Genomic DNA, 21379 nt, shown 5'->3' on the forward strand with positions numbered 1-21379 from the left:
TGATGTTTGATGTTTTCACTTACGAGACTCCCAGGTAGATAGCCAAAGTAAAAAAAAATCCCCAAAATATTATTTTTGTCACGTTTGGCTGAGAAATCGCCCGGAAATTGCAGTCACCACAATAAAAAATATTCCAAATTAGCTCCATAATATCGACAGAAACATGGCAAACGTTGTTTATAATCAATCCTCAAGGTGTTTTTCTAATATCTATTCGATAATATATCCGTCGGGACAATTCGTTTTTCAGGAGGACCGATTGGAGTAATGGCTACCTCTGTAGCCATTACTCTCTCGGAGCCACCATGTGACCACTTACGCAATGTGGCCGCCTACGGCTATTATTCAAAAGAAATGCGTAAAACTACGTCACAATGCTGTAGACACCTTGGGGCACTTCCAGATTGGATTTTTCTCAGGCTTTTGCCTGCAACATCAGTTCTGTTATACTCACAGACAATATCTTTACAGTTTTGGAAACGTTAGAGTGTTTTCTATCCAAAGCTGTCAATTATATGCATATTCTAGCATCTTGTCCTGACAAAATATCCCGTTTAAAACGGGAACGTTTTTTTTTTCCAAAAATGAAAATACTGCCCCCTAGAGTCGCAACGGGTTTTAAACGTGACCAATAAAATGTTTTCCATTTGATTTGACAAAATATGAAGAAACAATACTCCAAGCTGCAGCTCCATACGACTTGTCAGACAGAGAGAACTGGTTCTGTATACTGGTTGTTGGGGGGGATAGCTTTTGACTATTCTTCATGTCTAACTCATTGTTAGAAACAAGTTTGGTCCAAATCGGACGTTAGGTACTTGTTTATTGAAATACTATATGAATCCTAACAGGTCTAAATTTAACATTGCCCATTGGGTATAATCAATTTGCTTTAATTTCTCAGAGATCATATTATATTTCCCCAAAAATAATGTTGCAGGAATGCTAATCTTATCTGTTTCTAAAGAAATAACTTCAGAGCTGAGATGAGCTTGATGAAATTACAGAGTTTTTTTTTTACTCAACTAGGCAAGTCAGTGAAGAACAATGACGGCTTACCAGAACGACAAAAAGACGGGGAGCTGGGATTTAAAAAGAAAATATAAAATACAAATATATTCCCATGTCCTACACTAAACCACCCAGAGCTTTTTGGTAACATTCCCATGGCCTATAATAACTAAATTACAACCCATGTTTAAGCTAGTCATAAACCAAGTTCTACTCATTAACATGGAACTTCTAATGGCCCTCCTAGCTAAACATAGGGAAATGTTGTTCTGTTAAGTTAGTGTATATAGACTCCCGAGGGAGTCCTTAACCACTCCTATTTTTCCACTGGTTATACTAGCTGGACCTCCCAGCTGACAGGCAGACAGACAGGCAGACAGGCAAACAAACAGACAGGCAGGAAGGCAGACAGACGGACAGACAGACAGACAGACAGACAGACAGACAGACAGGCAGGCAGGCAAGCAGACAGGCAGAGAGGCGACAGACAGACAGACAGACAGACAGACAGACAGACAGACAGACAGGCAAGCAGACAGGCGACAGACAAACAGACAGACAGACAGAGAGGAGACAGACAGACAATCATACCCCTTAGAGTATAGAAAACTACAGTGAAAGATCTGACAGTACCAGAAGGATTGCAGCCTGTCTCCACTCATCGACTACAACCCCCCCCCCCCCACCATCCACACAAGAGTTCTTTGCTTGCTTTGTTCATTTTCTCCGTATTCATGACAGAGTTCTCTGCATCAAATGAACCTCACCCACACACACAAACAAAAAACACAGCTTTAATCACTCAATCCATTTTGCCCCACGGTGTATAGGAGACAGTGGGTAAAGCAGGGGAAATGCACTGCCCACCTCTCTCTTCTCTATAAACACTGACCTCAACTACACAACTGAAACCAAAAACGTTTGTACACTGGAGCGCGTCTCAGAGAGGTGTGGTGTTGCATTGTGAAACCCTCTTGGTTTGGTTAGTAAAGAGCCAGGCATCAACAGATGCAGCAGGACACTCTGGCTAGCCAGGAGGATGACGGTATGGAGTCGCACGCATGCACACACACACACACACACACACACACACACACACACACACACACACACACACACACACACACACACAATGAGAGAAGCAGAGAGAAAGAGGCAGCTTTAGAGGTAGAGCAAAAACAGGAAATGGGGGATTGTGGGTAATCTCTGTGCCGCTGACGTGACCAAGCGAACTGATCAACAAACAGAAGAGAGGATTAACCCACAGTGTGTGTGTGTTTGTGTATATGTGAGTGTGTGTATGTATATGTGAGTGTGTGTGTGTGTGTGTGTATATGTGAGTGTGTGTGTGTGTGGTTCATGCTTCAGTCCTGATTTACCACCTTAGAGACAGTCAGATGAGATGGTGATAACCTACACACTACAGCTGTGCTAACATGCAGCGTGCATTCAATACCATGATCCCACCAACACTTGGCTCTCTGATGTGCATCGACATCCCTAACGTCAAAGCAGAAACACACACGCTGTCATCAGTCCTGTCTTAGAGAAGGTGACATCACAGGTCACTCTAGCCACGCCCAGGTAACCTCTGACCTACCTTTAGGTGTATCGTTGTTCTGCTGTTGTCCATGTTTGGTTCCGTTTCCCTCTTTAGTCCCGATCCCACCCCCCATCCGGTTCTGTCCATTAGTGACATTCTTCTTTCTCTTGCTTCCTTTCAACCAGCTGAAGGTCTGACCCAGGGAACCTCCGGTCTTCTTCTGGCCACGTTGGGCCTTGCCTTCGCGGGCTAGGATTTCAGAGATGTCCCTGGGAACGAGCTCACCCACGGAGCTGCGTCGGGACATTACTCCTCTTTAGGGGTTTAAGGGATGGCCTCTCTGTCTTTATGTCCTTCTCTCTTTCTGTTTTTCCTCTCCTTTCCTCTTTGGAGGGGTCAGGGGTCAAGTTGGCTCCTCTCAACTTCTCTTTCAACCATCCTTCTGTCGTTTTCTTCTTCTTCTTCTTCTTCTTCTTCTTCTTCTTCTTCTTCTTCTTCTTCTTCTTCTTCTCTCTATTTCTGTATAGAGCACTGGGTCACCACCTGCTATAATAAGCAGAGGGTCACAGGGTCAGAAAGACGGAAGGAGAGAAGGAGAGAAAAAAGGGGCAGAAATCAAATCAAATGTTGATTGTCACATGCTTCGTAAACAACCGGTGTAAGATTGAAATGCTTCCTTTACGAGTCCTTTTCCAACCATACAGAGTTAAAGAGGTAGGGAGGAAAGAGAGAGAAAGGAAAGAGGACAAGGACAGAGATATTCACAGCGGAACGGTAATGCATGAAAAGCTCCAGCTCACAGTTACAACAAGAACTTTCCCACACACACAGTCCACCCTTCCTTCTCTCTCTCTCTCTCTGTCTCTCTCTCTTTCTGTCTCTCTCTCTCTCTCTCTCTCTCTCTCTCTCTCTCTCTCTCTGTCTCTCTCTCTCTCTGTCTCTCTCTCTCTCTCTCTCTGTCTCTCTCTCTCTCTCTCTCTCTCTCTCTCTCTGTCTCTCTCTCTCTCTCTCTCTCTCTCTCTCTCTCTCTCTCTCTCTCTCTCTCTATCTCTTTCTCTGTCTCTGTCTCGCTCTCTCTCTCTCGCTCTCTCTCTCTCTCTCTCTCTCCATTATTTTATTTGTGCGTGTGGAGAGAGGGAACACAGGGGAGGAGAGAAGAACCAGTACAGTGTGTGATCACATGTGGTTCACATCAGGATAAAAAAAAGAAGTTTTCGGTAAGGAGGGGAATAAAGAGAAATGGGGTGTGTAAGAGAGAGAGAGACATATAAAAGAGAAAGAGGGATGTGTAAAAGAGAGAGAGAGCGAAAGAAAGGGAGGGAGAGAGGGATGGGAAAAATGTGGGTACTTCCCCAGCCAACACCACCCTGTTCTGAGTTGTACCCACATTCCCCAGCCAACACCACCCTGTTCTGAGTTGTACCCACATTCCCCAGCCAACACCACCCTGTTCTGAGTAGTACCCACAATCCCCAGCCAACACCACCCTGTTCTGAGTTGTACCCACATTCCCCAGCCAACACCACCCTGTAAAGCCTGAATCAAATACACAACAAGAGGAGAAAATAACGAGCACCTCATGAAGAGCAGCTGGGAAACATCCACACACACTACAGTATTCAGAAGGTAACTTCCACCTCAGTCCTCTCTATCTACTGCTGGGAAACATCCACACACACTACAGCATTCAGAAGGTAACTTCCACCTCAGTCCTCTCCGTCTACTGCTGGGAAACATCCACACACACTACAGCATTCAGAAGGTAACTTCCACCTCAGTCCTCTCCTTCTACTGTAACTCTAAACGCTCTCTCTCTAACCCATCTCTGTACACACACACACACACACACACACACACACACACACACACACACACACACACACACACACACACACACACACACACACACACACACACACACACACACACACACACACACACACACACACACACACAGAAATGCGGACACACACAGCCTCTGGCAGGAACACACACACCAGCACTCCACTGTCTCTCACACCACGTTAATGTTAACAAAATGTTTTTCTCACTCTCCCTCTCTCCATGGCAACACACAAACTTGGTCTATCCAAGTACCCAAACTCTTTCTTACTCACATTGCGAACCATGCCTCTTCTCTTTTCCCCCTTTGGTGTTTCTCTCTCTCTCTCTCTCTCTCTCTCTCTCTCTCTCTCTCTCTCTATCTTTCTCTCTCCCTCTGTGCGCAGGCTGCAGTATTCTGTGTTTAGCAGTGTACGAGTGAATGAAGCTCCATGCTCAGTGCTGACTGTTTGTGCCTCCCTCTGTGGGCTAGCCTCCCCCTCCCACTTCCCACAGTGCTGTTAGCATTTGCCTCAGAGCTAGCTCTGCTAGCCTCTGCTCCCATTACAAACCCCACAGTACTAGCATTTGCCTCCGAGCTAGCTCTGCTAGCCTCTGCTCCCATTACAAACCCCACAGTACTAGCATTTGCCTCAGAGCTAGCTCTGCTAGCCTCTGCTCCCATTACAAACCCCACAGGACTAGCATTTGCCTCAGAGCTAGCTCTGTTAGCCTCTGCTCCCATTACAAACCCCACAGTACTAGCATTTGCCTCAGAGCTAGCTCTGCTAGCCTCTGCTCCCATTACAAACCCCACAGTACTAGCATTTGCCTCAGAGCTAGCTCTGTTAGCCTCTGCTCCCATTACAAACCCCACAGGACTAGCATTTGCTAGCTCTGCTAGCTCTGTACGGAATGAGAAGAGGAGGAAAGAAGAGGCTGGAGAGGGATAGTGAGGAGGTGAAGGAGACAGCAGGAGGAGAAAAGGCTAGGGGGAGGTGAAGTGGAGGACAGGAGGAGAAAAGGGTAGGGGGAGGTGAAGGACAGGACAGGAGGAGAAAAGGCTAGGGGGAGGTGAAGGACAGGACAGGAGGAGAAAAGGCTAGGGGGAGGTGAAGGACAGGACAGGAGGAGAAAAGGCTAGGGGGAGGTGAAGTACACAGCAGGAGGAGAAAAGGCTAGGGGGAGGTGAAGAGGAGGACAGGAGGAGAAAAGGCTAGGGGGAGGTGAAGGAGAGGACAGGAGGAGAAAAGGCTAGGGGGAGGTGAAGGAGACAGCAGCAGGAGAAAAGGCTAATGGGAGGTGAAGAGGAGGACAGGAGGAAAAGGCTAGGGGGAGGTGAAGAGGAGGACAGGAGGAGAAAGGCTAGGGAGAGGTGAAGAGGAGGACAGGAGGAGAAAGGCTAGGGGGAAGTGAAGAGGAGGACAGGAGGAGAAAAGGTTAGGGGGAGGATGGATCCAGGAGAGTGTTTAGTGATCAGATGGACTTACAAACTAACTACTTAGGGGATTTAAATGGCTGATATTCTACAACAGTGATATATCTTATATCGTATATCTAACATGAGCAGTAAAATAGCTCAGCAACACTTCAATGGATGGATTTAATCTGTAGCAATATTGAAATGCAGCATCTGGAAGTAAAGCAGTAGGGTGTTACCTAACCAAGAAGAGACCGACATATAGACCTACCCCTGCAGTCTCAGCAGTCTGCTCTTTCATCTCTTCGACAGGGCCCAGTCGTTAGCTGTCAGGAGTCCAGAACCAGTCATCTCTTCGACAGGGCCCAGTCGTTAGCTGTCAAGAGTCCAGAACCAGTCATCTCTTCGACAGGGCCCAGTCGTTAGCTGTCAGGAGTCCAGAACCAGTCATCTCTTTGACAGGGCCCAGCCATTAGACAGGGCCCAGCCATTAGACAGGGCCCAGTCATTAGACAGGGCCCAGCCATTAGCTGTCAGGAGTCCAGGACCAGTCATCTCTGTACTGATATATAGTAGGCTGTACTGATATATATATATATATATATAAATATATAGTAGGCTGTACTGATCTATAGTAGGTTGTACTGATATATATATAGTAGGCTGTACTGATATATAGTAGGCTGTACTGATCTATAGTAGGTTGTACTGATATATATATAGTAGGCTGTACTGATATATATATAGTAGGCTATACTGATCTATAGTAGGCTGTACTGATATATATAGTAGGCTGTATTGATATATATATAGTAGGCTGTACAGGTGCTTCTACACCTGCATTGCTTGCTGTTTGGGGTTTTAGGCTGGGTTTCTGTACAGCACTTTGAGATATCAGCTGATGTACGAAGGGCTATATAAATAAATTTGATTTGATTTGATTTGATACTGATATATATAGTAGGCTGTACTGATATATATATATATATATATATATATATATATATATATATATATATAGTAGGCTGTACAAATATATATATATATATATAGTAGGCTATACTGATATATATAGTAGGCTGTACTGATATATATAGTAGGATGTACTGATATATATAGTAGGCTGTACTGATATATATATATATATATATATATATATATATATAGTAAGTAGGCTGTACTGATATATATATATATATATTTATATATATATAGTAGGCTGTACTGATCTATAGTAGGCTGTACTGATATATATAGTAGGCTGTATTGATGTATATATAGTAGGCTGTACAGGTGCTTCTACACCTGCATTGCTTGCTGTTTGGGGTTTTAGGCTGGGTTTCTGTACAGCACTTTGAGATATCAGCTGATGTACGAAGGGCTATATAAATACATTTGATTTGATTTGATTTGATACTGATATATATAGTAGGCTGTACTGATATATATATATATAGTAGGCTGTACTGATATATATATATATAGTAGGCTGTACTGATATATATATATATATATATATATATATATATATAGTAGGCTGCACAAATATATATATATATATATATATAGTAGGCTATACTGATATATATAGTAGGCTGTACTGATATATATAGTAGGATGTACTGATATATATAGTAGGCTGTACTGATATATATATATATATATATATATATAGTAAGTAGGCTGTACTGATATATATATATATATATTTATATATATATAGTAGGCTGTACTGATCTATAGTAGGCTGTACTGATATATATAGTAGGCTGTATTGATGTATATATAGTAGGCTGTACAGGTGCTTCTACACCTGCATTGCTTGCTGTTTGGGGTTTTAGGCTGGGTTTCTGTACAGCACTTTGAGATATCAGCTGATGTACGAAGGGCTATATAAATACATTTGATTTGATTTGATTTGATACTGATATATATAGTAGGCTGTACTGATATAAATATATATATAGTAGGCTGTACTAATATATATATAGTAGGCTGTACTGATATATATATATATAGTAGGCTGTACTAATATATATATAGTAGGCTGTACTGATATATATAGTAGGATGTACTGATATATATAGTAGACAGTGTCTGTGTGTGTTTGTTCGTATTGAAGGCATGTACAGTGTCAATGTGTGTGTGTGTGTGTGTGTGTGTGTGTATGTGTGTGTGTGTGTGTGTGTGTGTGTGTGTGTGTGTGTGTGTGTGTGTGTGTGTGTGTGTGTGTGTGTGTGTGTGTGTGTGTGTGTGTGTGTGTGTGTGTGTGTGTGTGTGTGTGTGTGTGTGTGTGTGTCCTCTTTGGTGTTAGGGTGGGGTAACCTTGAACCAGACTTTAGTTTAGTCATGCAGAACAGATTGAAATGCTTAAACGTCTCCATGGCAACATGACAGGAAAACAGTAACTTTCTACTGCCCCCAAACTGCTGTGATTTAACGTAAGAGAGCTCAGTGTGTTTGAGGGAGCCTCGAGCTCAGTGTGTAGGAGGGAGCCACGAGCTCAGTGTGTTTGAGGGAGCCTCGAGCTCAGTGTGTTTGAGGGAGCCACGAGCTCAGTGTGTTTGAGGGAGCCTCGAGCTCAGTGTGTTTGAGGGAGCCTCGAGCTCAGTGTGTTTGAGGGAGCCTCAAGCTCAGTGTGTGTGAGGGAGCCTCGAGCTCAGTGTGTAGGAGGGAGCTACGAGCTCAGTGTGTTTGAGGGAGCCTCGAGCTCAGTGTGTGTGAGGGAGCCTCGAGCTCAGTGTGTGTGAGGGAGCCTCGAGCTCAGTGTGTGTGAGGGAGCTACGAGCTCAGTGTGTAGGAGGGAGCTACGAGCTCAGTGTGTAGGAGGGAGCCTCGAGCTCAGTGTGTTTGAGGGAGCCACGAGCTCAGTGTGTATGAGGGAGCCACGAGCTCAGTGTGTAGGAGGGAGCTACGAGCTCAGTGTGTAGGAGGGAGCCACGAGCTCAGTGTGTGTGAGGGAGCCTCGAGCTCAGTGTGTTTGAGGGAGCCACGAGCTCAGTGTGTGTGAGGGAGCCTCGAGCTCAGTGTGTGTGAGGGAGCCACGAGCTCAGTGTGTGAGGGAGCCTCGGGCTCAGTGTGTATGAGGGAGCCACGGGCTCAGTGTGTAGGAGGGAGCCACGAGCTCAGTGTGTAGGAGGGAGCCTCGAGCTCAGTGTGTGTGAGGGAGCCTCGAGCTCAGTGTGTAGGAGGGAGCTACGAGCTCAGTGTGTTTGAGGGAGCCTCGAGCTCAGTGTGTGTGAGGGAGCCTCGAGCTCAGTGTGTGTGAGGGAGCTACGAGCTCAGTGTGTAGGAGGGAGCTACGAGCTCAGTGTGTAGGAGGGAGCCTCGAGCTCAGTGTGTTTGAGGGAGCCACGAGCTCAGTGTGTATGAGGGAGCCACGAGCTCAGTGTGTAGGAGGGAGCTACGAGCTCAGTGTGTAGGAGGGAGCTACGAGCTCAGTGTGTGTGAGGGAGCCTCGAGCTCAGTGTGTTTGAGGGAGCCACGAGCTCAGTGTGTGTGAGGGAGCCTCGAGCTCAGTGTGTGTGAGGGAGCCACGAGCTCAGTGTGTGTGAGGGAGCCTCGGGCTCAGTGTGTATGAGGGAGCCACGGGCTCAGTGTGTAGGAGGGAGCCACGAGCTCAGTGTGTAGGAGGGAGCTACGAGCTCAGTGAGTCCAGATTTATTCCAAATTGTGTTGTGTTACAGCCTGAATTTAAAACTAGATGTTTTTGTCACTGGTCTACACACAATACACCATCATGTCAAAGTGGAATTGTATTTTTAGAAATGTTTACAAATGAATAAAAAATGAAAAGTTGAAATACCTTTGAGTCAATAAGTATTGAACCCCATTGTTTTTGGCAAGTTCAGGAGTAAACATGTGCTTCAAAAAATATCTTAAAGGATTTGGCCCTTTTTGTCAAATTTCACCTAAAATTACACTCCCAAATCGAACTGCCTGTAGCTCAGGATCTGAAGCAAGGATATGCAAATGATTTAGATGATATTCTTGGTACCATTTCAAAGGAAACACTTTGAAGTTTGTGGAAATGTGAAAGGAATGTAGGAGAATATAACACATTAGATCCGGTAAAAGATTAATACAACGAAAAAAACAACAGTTTTTTTGTATTTTTTTTGGTACAATCATCTTTGAAATGCAAGAGAGAGGCCATAATGTATTATTCCAGCCCAGGTGCGATTTAGATTTTGACCACTAGATGGCAGTAGTATATTTGTAAAGTTTTAGACTGTCAGAAGGTCAAACGACCACCCCTCATCACTGTCAAACGCTCCCTAAAACACTTCTGCGAGCAAGCCTTTCTAATCGACCTGGCCGGGGTATCCTGGAAGGATATTGACCTCATCCCGTCAGTTGAGGATAACTGGTTGCTCTATAAAAGTAATTTCCTCACCATCTTAGATAAGCATGCCTCGTTCAAAAAATGCAGACCTAAAAACAGATATAGCCCTTGGTTCACTCCAGACCTGACTGCACTCAACCAGCACAAAAACATCATGTGGCGGGCTGTCATAGCATCGAATAGTCCCCACGATATGCAACTGTTCAGGGAAGTCAGGAACCAAACACAACCAGTCAGTCAGGAAAGCAAAGGCTAGCTTTTTCAAGCAGAAATTCGCATCCTGTAGCTCTAACTCCAAAAAGTTTTGGGACACTGTAAATCCCCCCCCCCCCCCCCCTTCGCCCAAGCCTCCCCAGCTTCTCCTTCACCCAAATCCAGACAGCAGATGTTCTGAAGGAGCTGCAAAACCTGGACCCGTACAAATCAGCTGGGCTAGACAATCTGGACCCTCTCTTTCTAAAATTATCCGCCGCCATTGTTGCAACCCCTATTACCAGCCTGTTCAACCTCTCTTTCGTATCGTCCGATATCCCTAAAGATTGGAAAGCTGCCTTTTCAAAGGGGGTGACACCCTAGACCCAAACTGTTACAGACCTATATCCATCCTGCCCTGCCTATCTAAAGTCTTCGAAAGCCAACATAATAAACAGATCACTGACCATCTCGAATCCCACCGTGCCTTCTCCGCTGTGCAATCTGGTTTCCGAGCCGGTCACGGGTGCACCTCAGCCACGCTCAAGGTACTAAACGATATCATAACGATATCATTCATCGACCTGGCCAAGGCTTTCGACTCGTCAATCACCGTATTCTTATCGGCAGACTCAACCGCCTTGGTTAATCTAATGACTGTCTCGCCTGGTTCACCAACTACTTTGCAGACAGAGTTCAGTGTGTCAAATCTGAGGTCATGTTGTCCGGACCTCTGGCAGTCTCTATGGGGGTACCACAGGGTTCAATTCTCGGGCCGACTATTTTCTCTGTAAATATCAATGATGTCGCTCTTGCTGCGGGCGATTCCCTGATCCACCTCTATGCAGACGACACCATTCTGTATACTTCTGGCCCTTCCTTGGACACTGTGCTAACTAATCTCCAAACGAGCTTCAATGCCATACAACACTCCTTCCGTGTCCTCCAACTGCTCTTAAACACTAGTAAAACCAAATGCATGCTTTTCAACCGTTCGCTGCCCGCACCCACCCGACCTAGAATATGTGGACAACTATAAATACCTAGGTGTCTGGCTAGACTGTAAACTCTCCTTCCAGACTCATATTAAACATCTCCAATCAAAAATCAAATCTAGAATCGGCTTTCTATTTCACAACAAAGCCTCCTTCACTCACACCTCCAAACTTACCCTTGTAAAACTGACTATCCTACCGATCCTCGACTTTGGCAATGTCATCTACAAAATAGCTTCCAACACTCTACTCAGCAACCTGGATGCAGTCTATCATATTGCCATCCGTTTTGTTACCAAATCACCTTATACCACCCACCACTGCGACCTGTATGCTGTAGTCGGCTGGCCCTCGCTTCATATTCGTTGCCAGACTCACTGGCTTCAGGTCATCTATAAAGCTATGCTAGGTAAAGCTCCGCTTTATCTCAGTTCACTGGTCACGATAACAACATCCACCCGTAGCACACGTCCCAGCAGGTATATCTCACTGGTCATCCCCAAAGCCAACACCTCATTTGGCCGCCTTTCCTTCCAGTTCTCTGCTGCCAGTGACTGGAACGAATTGCAAAAATCGCTGAAGTTGGAGACTTTTATTTCCCTCACCAACTTTAAACATCTGCTATCTGAGCAGCTAACGAATCGCTGCAGCTGTACATAGTCTATCAGTAAATAGCCCACCCAATCTATCTACCTCATCCCCATACTGTTTTTATTTTATTTACTTTTCTGCTCTTTTGCACACCAGTATCTCTACTTGCACATCATCATCTGCTCATTTATCACTCCAGTGTTAATCTGCTAAATTGTAACTATTCGCTCCTATGGCCTATTTATTGTCTACCTCCTCATGCCTTTTGCACACACTGTATATAGACTTTCTTTTTTCTACTGTGTCATTGACTTATTTATTGTGTTTTTGGCTTATTGTTTATTCCATGTGTAACTCTGTGCAAAATCCTAGAAGACCTGGTTCAGTTTGCTTTCCACCAGACACTGGGAGATACCTTGCAGCAGGACAATAACCTAAAACACAAATATACACGGGAGTTGCTTAGAAGACAGCAATGAATGTTCCTGAGTTGCCTAGTTACAGTTTAGACTTACATTGGCTTGAAAATCTAAAACAAGACTTGAAAATGATTGTCTAGAAATGATCAACAACCAACTTGACAGAGCTTGACAAATGTTTCAACTAATAATGTGCAAATATCGTACAATTCAGGTGTGCAGAATTCTTTGAGACTTACCCAGAAAGACTCACAGCTCTTCGAGACTTACCCAGAAAGACTCACAGCTCTTCGAGATTTACCCAGAAAGACTCACAGCTCTTCGAGATTTACCCAGAAAGACTCACAGCTCTTTGAGACTTACCCAGAAAGACTCACAGCTCTTCGAGACTTACCCAGAAAGACTCACAGCTCTTCGAGATTTACCCAGAAAGACTCACAACTCTTCAAGACTTACCCAGAAAGACTCACAGCTCTTCGAGACTTACCCAGAAAGACTCACAGGTGGTATCCCTGCCAAAGGTGCTTCTACAAAATATGAACTAGGGGGTTTGAATACTTCTGATATTTCTGTATTCCATTTTCAATAAATGTGCAAAAACTTTGTCATGATCGGGTATTGTGTGTAGATGGGTGAGACTCCATTTTGAATTCAAGGCCTGGAACAACAAAATGTGGAATATGTCCAGGGGTATGAATACTTTCTGAAGGCTGTGTGTGTGTACTGTATGTATGTGCGCATTTGTGTGTTTGCACATGCTTGCGAACGTGTGTGTGTGTGTGTGTGTGTGTGTGTGTGTGTGTGTGTGTGTGTGTGTGTCTGTGTATGTTTGCACATGCTTGCTTGCATGCGAACATGTGTGTGTGTGTGTGTGTGTTTCTCAGAGTGAATCAGAATAATTTAACCACCAGCACAGTGTGAGTCTACTGGGGAATTTACCACCATATCTGGTCTTCCAACTAACACCACACACACACACAGAGAGAGAGAGAGAGAAGCCTGTTAATGTTCTTTACTCTTACTCTGTCCAGTTGTCATTTAGTTGGTTATGACATACCAGTGTACCAGTCATATGCATTAAGATGTACTATATCTGCAGTATGGAATAGGCCGTAACCCCTGAAAACGCAGCTATGTTTTACAGGCCATAAAATAAAGCTCCTCTGATTTTTTTATATACACACTCAAAATACCAAGTATGAGTTATATGTTGGACCCACATTGGCACCAAAGCATTAGTTTAAAGCCCTCCTTGACCAGTCTCTGCGAGAGTGGTTATAGATCAGCAGTGAGAGCATTCTCAGAGAACCCCAGGTATTCTTATTCTCCTGCCAACCGTTGGCCCAACATTCCATTCCCTGTTACTATGGAGACTGGACAGACCCCGGGATAAATCAGCTTGCAAACTAGGACTAGGAGAAGCTAGCCAGTCATGTCTACAGTGTATATTTTAAGGCACAACCTCAACCTCAAACCTTAAGCCTCACCCTAGCCTGAGTCAATCAACACACCTCAGCTTCAGCCCCCCCCGGATGTCCTAAAATGTGCACCTTGGAGCTCTTTTTATCCAATTGGTAGTTACAGGCTTGTCTCATCGCAGCAACTCCCGTACAGCCTCGGGAAAGGCGAGAGCCGTGCATCCTCCGAAATATAACACAACCAAGCCAAACTGCTTCTTGACACAATGCCCACTTAACCCGGAAGCCAGCCGCACCAATGTGTCGGAGGAAACACAGTACATCTGGCAACACTGCGCCCAGACCGCCACAGGAGTCGCTAGTGCGAGGTGGGACAATGACATCCCTGCCTGCCGAACCCTCCCCTAACCCAGACGGCGCTGGGCTAATTGTGCGCCGCCCCACAGGTCTCCCGGTCGTGGCCCGGCTACGACAGAGCCTGGACTCGAACCCAGAATCTCTAGTGGCACAGCTAGCACTGCGATGCAATGCCCTAGACAACTGCGCCACTCAGGAGGCCCTCGTTGAGCTCTTTAACGTCCTGCCTCAGGGCTATTGTTGAAAAAGGACCCTGCCACATGGAGAAAAGACCTTCAACTGAGTATGGTGAACAATGAGAGCAGGATTGACGAAGGCAAAGCGTTGAATCATTGTCATCTCTCGAGGAAAGGTGATGTGTGTGTGGGGCGGGTGGCATTGTGTGTGTCTCTGCGTGCGTGTGTGTGTGTATGTGTGTGAGTGTGTGCGCGTGTGTGTGTGCGCGCGCGTGTGTGTGTGTGTGCGTGTGGTGTGTGTGAGTGTGTGTATGTGTGTGTGTGTGTGTGTGTGTGTGTGTGTGTGTGTGTGTGTGAGTGTGTGCGCGTGCTACCAGCGCTGGCACTTACTGACCAGGGTTGATGCAACAGAGGACAGGAAATCCACACTGCCGGTTAGGATAAGCCTTCCTCTCACAACTCCACATTCCCAACTTGCCTTTGTCCTCTCCTCTCTTTCTGCACCGACAACCAGCTCTTTCTGAAACATACACACATATATATATACACACACACACAGACATACATAAATACATATACACACACACACACACACACACACAAAACATGCACTCAGAACACAGGCTAAAACTGCAAGGTACATGACAGACATTTCTGTAAAGAGCCTGAACACATTCAACTATCTGCTGGTTATTTATAACTTCTATCAGCTGGACAAAGGATGGATGGAAGCAAGATAGAGAGAATGAGAAAGAGAGAGAGAGAACGAGAGAGAGAGAACGAGAGAGAGAGAACGAGAGAGAGAGAAAGAGAGAAAGAGAGAGAGTGAGAGAGAGAGAGAGAGAGAGAGAGAGAGAGAGAGAGAGAGAGAGAGAGAGAGAGAGAAAGAGAGACAGAGAGAGAGAGACAGATTGTGAATGGTAGTAATACTAGTTTACTGGGCTGCATTAGTAGAGGGAGAGGCTCCGAGGGGATATTCATATGTAAACCAGAGAGAATGAATCTGACCGCACAGCAGACTGCTTTGTCTGTACAGGTCACAGTGACAGATTATGTGTGGTTTGGACAGGGGAAAACTCAATTAAGACACACACTCTCTGTCTCTCTCTCTCTCTGTTTCTCTCTCTGTCTCTCTCTCTCTCTGTCTCTTGCTCTCTCTGTCTCTCTCGCTCTGTTCCCTGTGAAGTTATGACACCCTGAACCACTCAATCTCCCTCTGCATTCCTGCACCCTGCACCCTGATCTGTCTGTCCTACACAATGGACTGGCAGGGAGAGGGAGACATAGGAAGGGGGGAGAGGGAGTCATAGAGAGGGAGGGGGGATAGGGAGGGAGGGGGGATAGTTAGGTAGGGAAGAAGAGGGAAGCATAGAGAGGGAGGGGGAATAGGGAGGGAGAGTGAGGCATAGAGAGGGAGGGGATTAGGGAGGCATAGAGAGGGGGGGGGTAGAGAGGGAGGGGGGAGAGGGAGAGAGAGAGGGGGTGCTGTATTAGGGGGAAGTATTAGGGGAAGAGAGGGGGTGCTGTATTAGAGGGAAGTATTAGGGGGATGAGAGGGGGTGCTGTATTAGGGGGAAGAGAGGGGGTGTAGTATTAGGGGGAAGAGAGTGGGTGCAGTATTAGGGGGAAAATAGGGGGTGTAGTATTAGGGGGAAGAGAGGGGGTGTAGTATTAGGGGGAAGTATTAGGAGGAAGAGAGAGGGTGCTGTATTAGGGGGTAGAGAGGGGGTGCAGTATTAGGGGGAATAGAGGGGTGCTGTATTAGGGGAAGATTAAGGGGGAAGAGAGGGGGTGCTGTATTAGGGGGAAGTATAAGGGGGAAGAGAGGGGGTGCACTGTTAGGGGGAAGAGAGGGGGTGTAATATTAGGGGGAAGAGGGGGGTGCAGTATTAGGGGGAAGTATTAGGGGGAAGAGAGGGGTGCTGTATTGGGGGAAGAGAGCAGGTGCAGTATCAGGGGGAAGAGAGGGGGTGCTGTATTAGGGGGAAAAGAGGGGGTGCACTATTAGGGGGGAGAGAGGGGGTGTAGTATTAGGGGGACGATTAGGGGGAAGAGGGGGGGTGCTGTATTAGGGGGAAGAGAGGGGGTGTAGTATTAGGGGGGGAAAGAGGGGGTGCTGTATTAGGGAGAAGTATTAGGGGGAAGAGAGGGGGTGCTGTATTAGGGGGAAGAGAGGGGTGCAGTATTAGGAGGGAAGTATTTGGAGAAAGAGAGGGGGTGCAGTTTTAGGGGGAAGTATTAGGGGGAAGAGAGGGGGTGCAGTATTTTGAGGAAGTGAGCGGGTGCAGTATTAGGGTGAAGAGAGGGGGTGCACTATTAGGGGGAAGAGAGGGGGTGCTTTATTAGGGGGAAGAGAGGGGGGTGCTGTATTAGGGGCAAGAGAGGGGAGTGCGGTATTAGGCGGACGAGAGGGGGGTGCTGTATTGGGGGGACAAGAGGGGGGTGCTGTATTAGGTGGAAGAGAGGGGGTGCTGTATTAGGTGGACGAGAGGGTTGTGCTGTATTAGGGGGAAGAGAGGGGTTGTGCTGTATTAGGGGGAAGAGAGGGGGTGCTGTATTAGGTGGACGAGAGGGGGGTGCTGTATTAGGGTGACGAAAGGGGTTGCTGTATTAGGGGAAAGAGAGGGGGGAGCTGTATTAGGGGGAAGAGTGCGACGTGCTGTAGAAGCTGTATAAAGATCTACAGGCCCCACCTTCGGGACGGTTGAGCTAACGTAGGCTAATGTGATTAGCATGAGGTTGTGAGTAACAAGAAAATCTCCCAGGACATAGACATCTGATATGGGCGGAAAGCTTAAATTCTTGTTAATCTAACTGCACTGTCCAATTTACAGTAGCTATTACAGTGAAAGAATATCATGCTATTGTTCGAGGAGAGTGCACAGTTTTGTACTTGAAAATTTATATATTGACCGATTAGGCACATTTGGGCAGTCTTGATACAACATTTTGAACAGAAATGCAATGGTTCATTGGATCAGCTTAAAATGTTGCTGCCATCTAGTGGCCAATATCTAGGTCAGAAAATGGCCTTTCTCTTGCATTTCAAAGATGATGGAACAAAAATAATAATAACATAACATAATAAAAATAACTTCATAATAAAAAATAAAAATAAAAACGTATAATAAAAATAACATATTTTTTGTATTTTTCTTTTACCAGATCGAATGTGTTATATTCTCCTACATACATTCATTTCACATTTTCAACAACTTCAAAGTGTTTCCTTTCAAATCAATAATACGCATATCCTTGCTTGAGCTCCTGAGCTACAGGCAGTTAGATTTGGGTATGTCATTTTAGGCAAAATTTGACAAAAAGGTCCGATCCTTATTAAGAAGCTTTTGGGATTTAGATGTGGTGCTCCGGTACCGCTTGCCGTGTGGTAGCAGAGAGAACAGTCTATGACTAGGGTGGCTGGATTCTATGACAATTGTTTTTGGGCCTTTTTTTAGGGGCTTCCTCTGACACCGCCTGGTATAGAGGTCATGGATGGCAGGCAGCTTGGCCCCAGTGATGTGCTGAACGTTACGCACTAGCCTCTGTAGCGCCTTGCGGTCGGAAATGGAACAGTTGCTGTACGAGGCGGTGATGCAACCAGTCGGAATGCTCTCGATGGTGCAGCTGTAAAACCTTTTGAGGATCTGAGGACCCATGACAAATCTTTTCAGTCTCCTGAGGGGGAATAGGTTTTGTTGTGCCCTCTTCACGACTGTGAAAGTTCGTTGGTGATGTGGACACCAAGAAACTTGAAGCTCTCAACCTGCTCCACAGCCCTATCGATGAGAATGGGGGCCCTCCTTTTTCTGTAGTCCTCGATCATCTCCTTTGTCTTGATCACGTTGAGGGAGAGGTTGTTTTCCTGGCACCACACTGCCAGGTCTCTGTCTCATCGTTGTCGGTGATCAGGCCTACCACTGTTGTGCAAACTTAATGATGGTGTTGGAGTCGTGCTTGGCCACGCAGTCATGGGTGAACAGGGAGTACAGTAGGGGACTGAGGGGCCCCAGTGTTGAGGATGAGCGTGGCGGATGTGTTGTGATGTATTCTATTCTATTCTATTCTATTCTGTTCTGTTCTATTCTATTCTATTCTGTTCTGTTCTGATCTATTCTGTTCAATTATGTTCTATTCCGTTCTGTTGTATTCTATTCAATTATGTTCTATTCTGTTCTGTTGTATTCTATTCTAGTATATTCTATTCATGAAGCTGGTTGAGAGAATGTCAAGGGTGTGCAAAGCTGTCATCAAGGCAACGGGTGGCTATTTGAAGAATCTCAAATATAAACAACTTTTTTTTGGTTACTACATGATTCCATATGTGTTATTTCATAGTGTTGATCTGATGTCGTCACTATTAGTCTAAGATGTGGAAACTAGTAAAAACAAAGAAACAAACCCTTGAATGAGTAGGTGCTCTAAAACTTTGCACCGGTCGTATATACAGTTTATCTTCTGTTGTGTAGATCCCACTGTGTGTTTTAATGATCGATAAAAACATTGGATTAAAGTAGATGAACTTTGGGGTCACCCCTCACTTCAAAAACATTAACATGAAATGTTTTGGTGTTTAACGTCCTGAAGGGTGTGGCTCCATGCGTTGTTTGGGATTGGTTTTCCATCCACCCAGTATTCCTCTTCCCTCTCTCTCCTCCTCCCACTCTTCCCTCTCTTCCCTCTCTCTCCTCCTCCCTCTCTTCCCTCTCTTCCCTCTCTCTCCTCCTCCCTCTCTTCCCTCTCTTCCCTCTCTCTCCTCCTCCCTCTCTTCCCTTTCTCTCTCCTCCCTCCCTCCCTCTTTTCCCTCTCTCCTCCTCCCTCCCTCTCCCTCTCTTCCCTCTCTTCCCTCTCTCTCTCCTCCCTCCCTCCCTCTCTCTCTTCCCTCTCTCTCCTCCTCCCTCCCTCTCTCTCTCCTCCCCTCTCTCTTTTCTCCTCCTTCTCCCTCCTTCTTTCTCTCTTTTCTCCTCCTTCTCCCTCCCTCTTTCCCTCTCTCTCTCTCTTTTCTCCTCCCTCACCCTATTTCTCTCTTTCTCTTGTTCTCTCTCTCCTCCTCTCTCTCTTTTCTACTTATTCTCCCTCATTCTTTCCCTCTTTCTCTCTTTTCTCCTTCTTCTCCCTCCCTCTTTCCCTCTCTCTCTCTCTTTTCTCCTCCCTCACCCTATTTCTCTCTTTCTCTTGTTCTCTCTCCTCCCTCTCTCCAGGAACTAAAATGTCGGTTCCATCCTCTCCACGGGGGTCATTACACAGGACAATGACATCACAATCAGGATGTACGTATGATGTGACCTTTGATCTCTCTCAACTGAACTTTATTAAAACAAAAAGGGTGTGGACGATGGACACAGGAAACGACTAATAACATTATAAGTGCCACTATCTCTATTTGGATCCCAAATTCACCCTGAAAATGACCCCATTACAACATTTACAACATTTTTAAAAACTCTCTCAACACGTACAGTACATCATTAGAGGCTCTAAAACTGTTACTAAGTATTGCACATTTAGCCTGGTATGGATGGTGTTCCCCTGAATATAACACACACACACACACACACACACACACACACACACACACACACACACACACACACACACACACACACACACACACACACACACACACACACACACACACACACACACACCATGACTCACTCTCAACAGCAGATGCTCTCAGGGCTGTAAACAGCAGAGACTGGAGTATAGGAGTATAGGTGTAAATGGTAGTACAACTCCAAGGGAATACGGGGTCATTTGGAACGCAACCCCTAGAGCGAAGGTGTGGTTGGATTACGTGGTTCAGCTCAATGGGAAGGATGAAATATTTCACCTAAAGAGAGAAAAGAAGGGAGAGAGAGAGAGATGGGAGAGAGAGAGAGAGAGAGATAGGAGGAGAGAGAGAGAGAGAGAGAGATGGGACAGAGAGAGAAGGGAGGGAGAGAGAGGATGAGAGAGAGATGAGAGAGAGAGAGAGAGAGAGAGAGAGAGAGAGAGAGAGAGGTGAGTAACAACAGAGGAATGCTGGATTTCAAATGGAACTAGTGACTAAAATGTGTTATACCATCTCTCTCTATTCAATTTCAAATGTGATATTATGTACAAAAGGGAAAATAAATAAGCATAAATATGGGTTGTATTTACAATGTTGTTTGTTCTTAACTGGTTGTCCTTTTCTTGTGGCAACAGGTCACAAATCTTGCTGCTGTGATGGCACACTGTGGTATTTCGCCCAGTAGATGTGGGAGTTTATCAAAATCGGGTTTGTTTTCAAATTCTTTGTGGATCTGTGTAATCTGAGGGAAATATGTCTCTCTAATATGGTCATACATTTGGCAGGAGGTTAGGAAGTGCAGCTCAGTTTCCACCTCATTTTGTGGGCAGTGTGCACATAGCCTGTCTTCTCTCTCTCTCTGTCTCTCTGTCTCTCTCCCTCTCCCTCTCCGTTACACCCTCTTCCTCTCCCTTTCTCAATATGTTACACCCTCTCCCATTCTGGGGACATTCTCAGACACTCCATCATTCTGATTGGCTTCTCCAGAGCCTCTCTTTTTCCAAGTCATTACATCAACACACACACACACACACACACACACACATTACAAACTCCATCAACATCATACAACCCTTCAATGAACCTTCACGATGTAGGATCTCCAACCGAAGACGTGGATATAAACATGTCTTGCTGTATCTCTTGTTACACTGTTGACTCTTTATCACAATGCTACTGACAGACAGACAGAACCCACACTGTGACTGAACCAACAGAGAGGATAGCTACTCAGTAACTTCTACCTCCACCTATGTTCTGTCTCAGTGGGACATTTAGTAACTTCTAGCTCCACGTATGTTCTGTCTCAGTGGGACATTTAGTAACTTCTACCTCCACCTATGTTCTGTCTCAGTGGGACATTCAGTAACTTCTACCTCCACGTATGTTCTGTCTCAGTGGGACATTCAGTAACTTCTATCTCCACGTATGTTCTGACTCAGTGGGACATTCAGTAACTTCTACCTCCACCTATGTTCTGTCTCAGTGGGACATTCAGTAACTTCTACCTCCACCTATGTTCTGTCTCAGTGGGACA

The sequence above is a fragment of the Oncorhynchus clarkii genome, chromosome 18 (genome assembly GCF_045791955.1).
Source record: "Oncorhynchus clarkii lewisi isolate Uvic-CL-2024 chromosome 18, UVic_Ocla_1.0, whole genome shotgun sequence".
Classification (NCBI taxonomy): domain Eukaryota; kingdom Metazoa; phylum Chordata; class Actinopteri; order Salmoniformes; family Salmonidae; genus Oncorhynchus; species Oncorhynchus clarkii.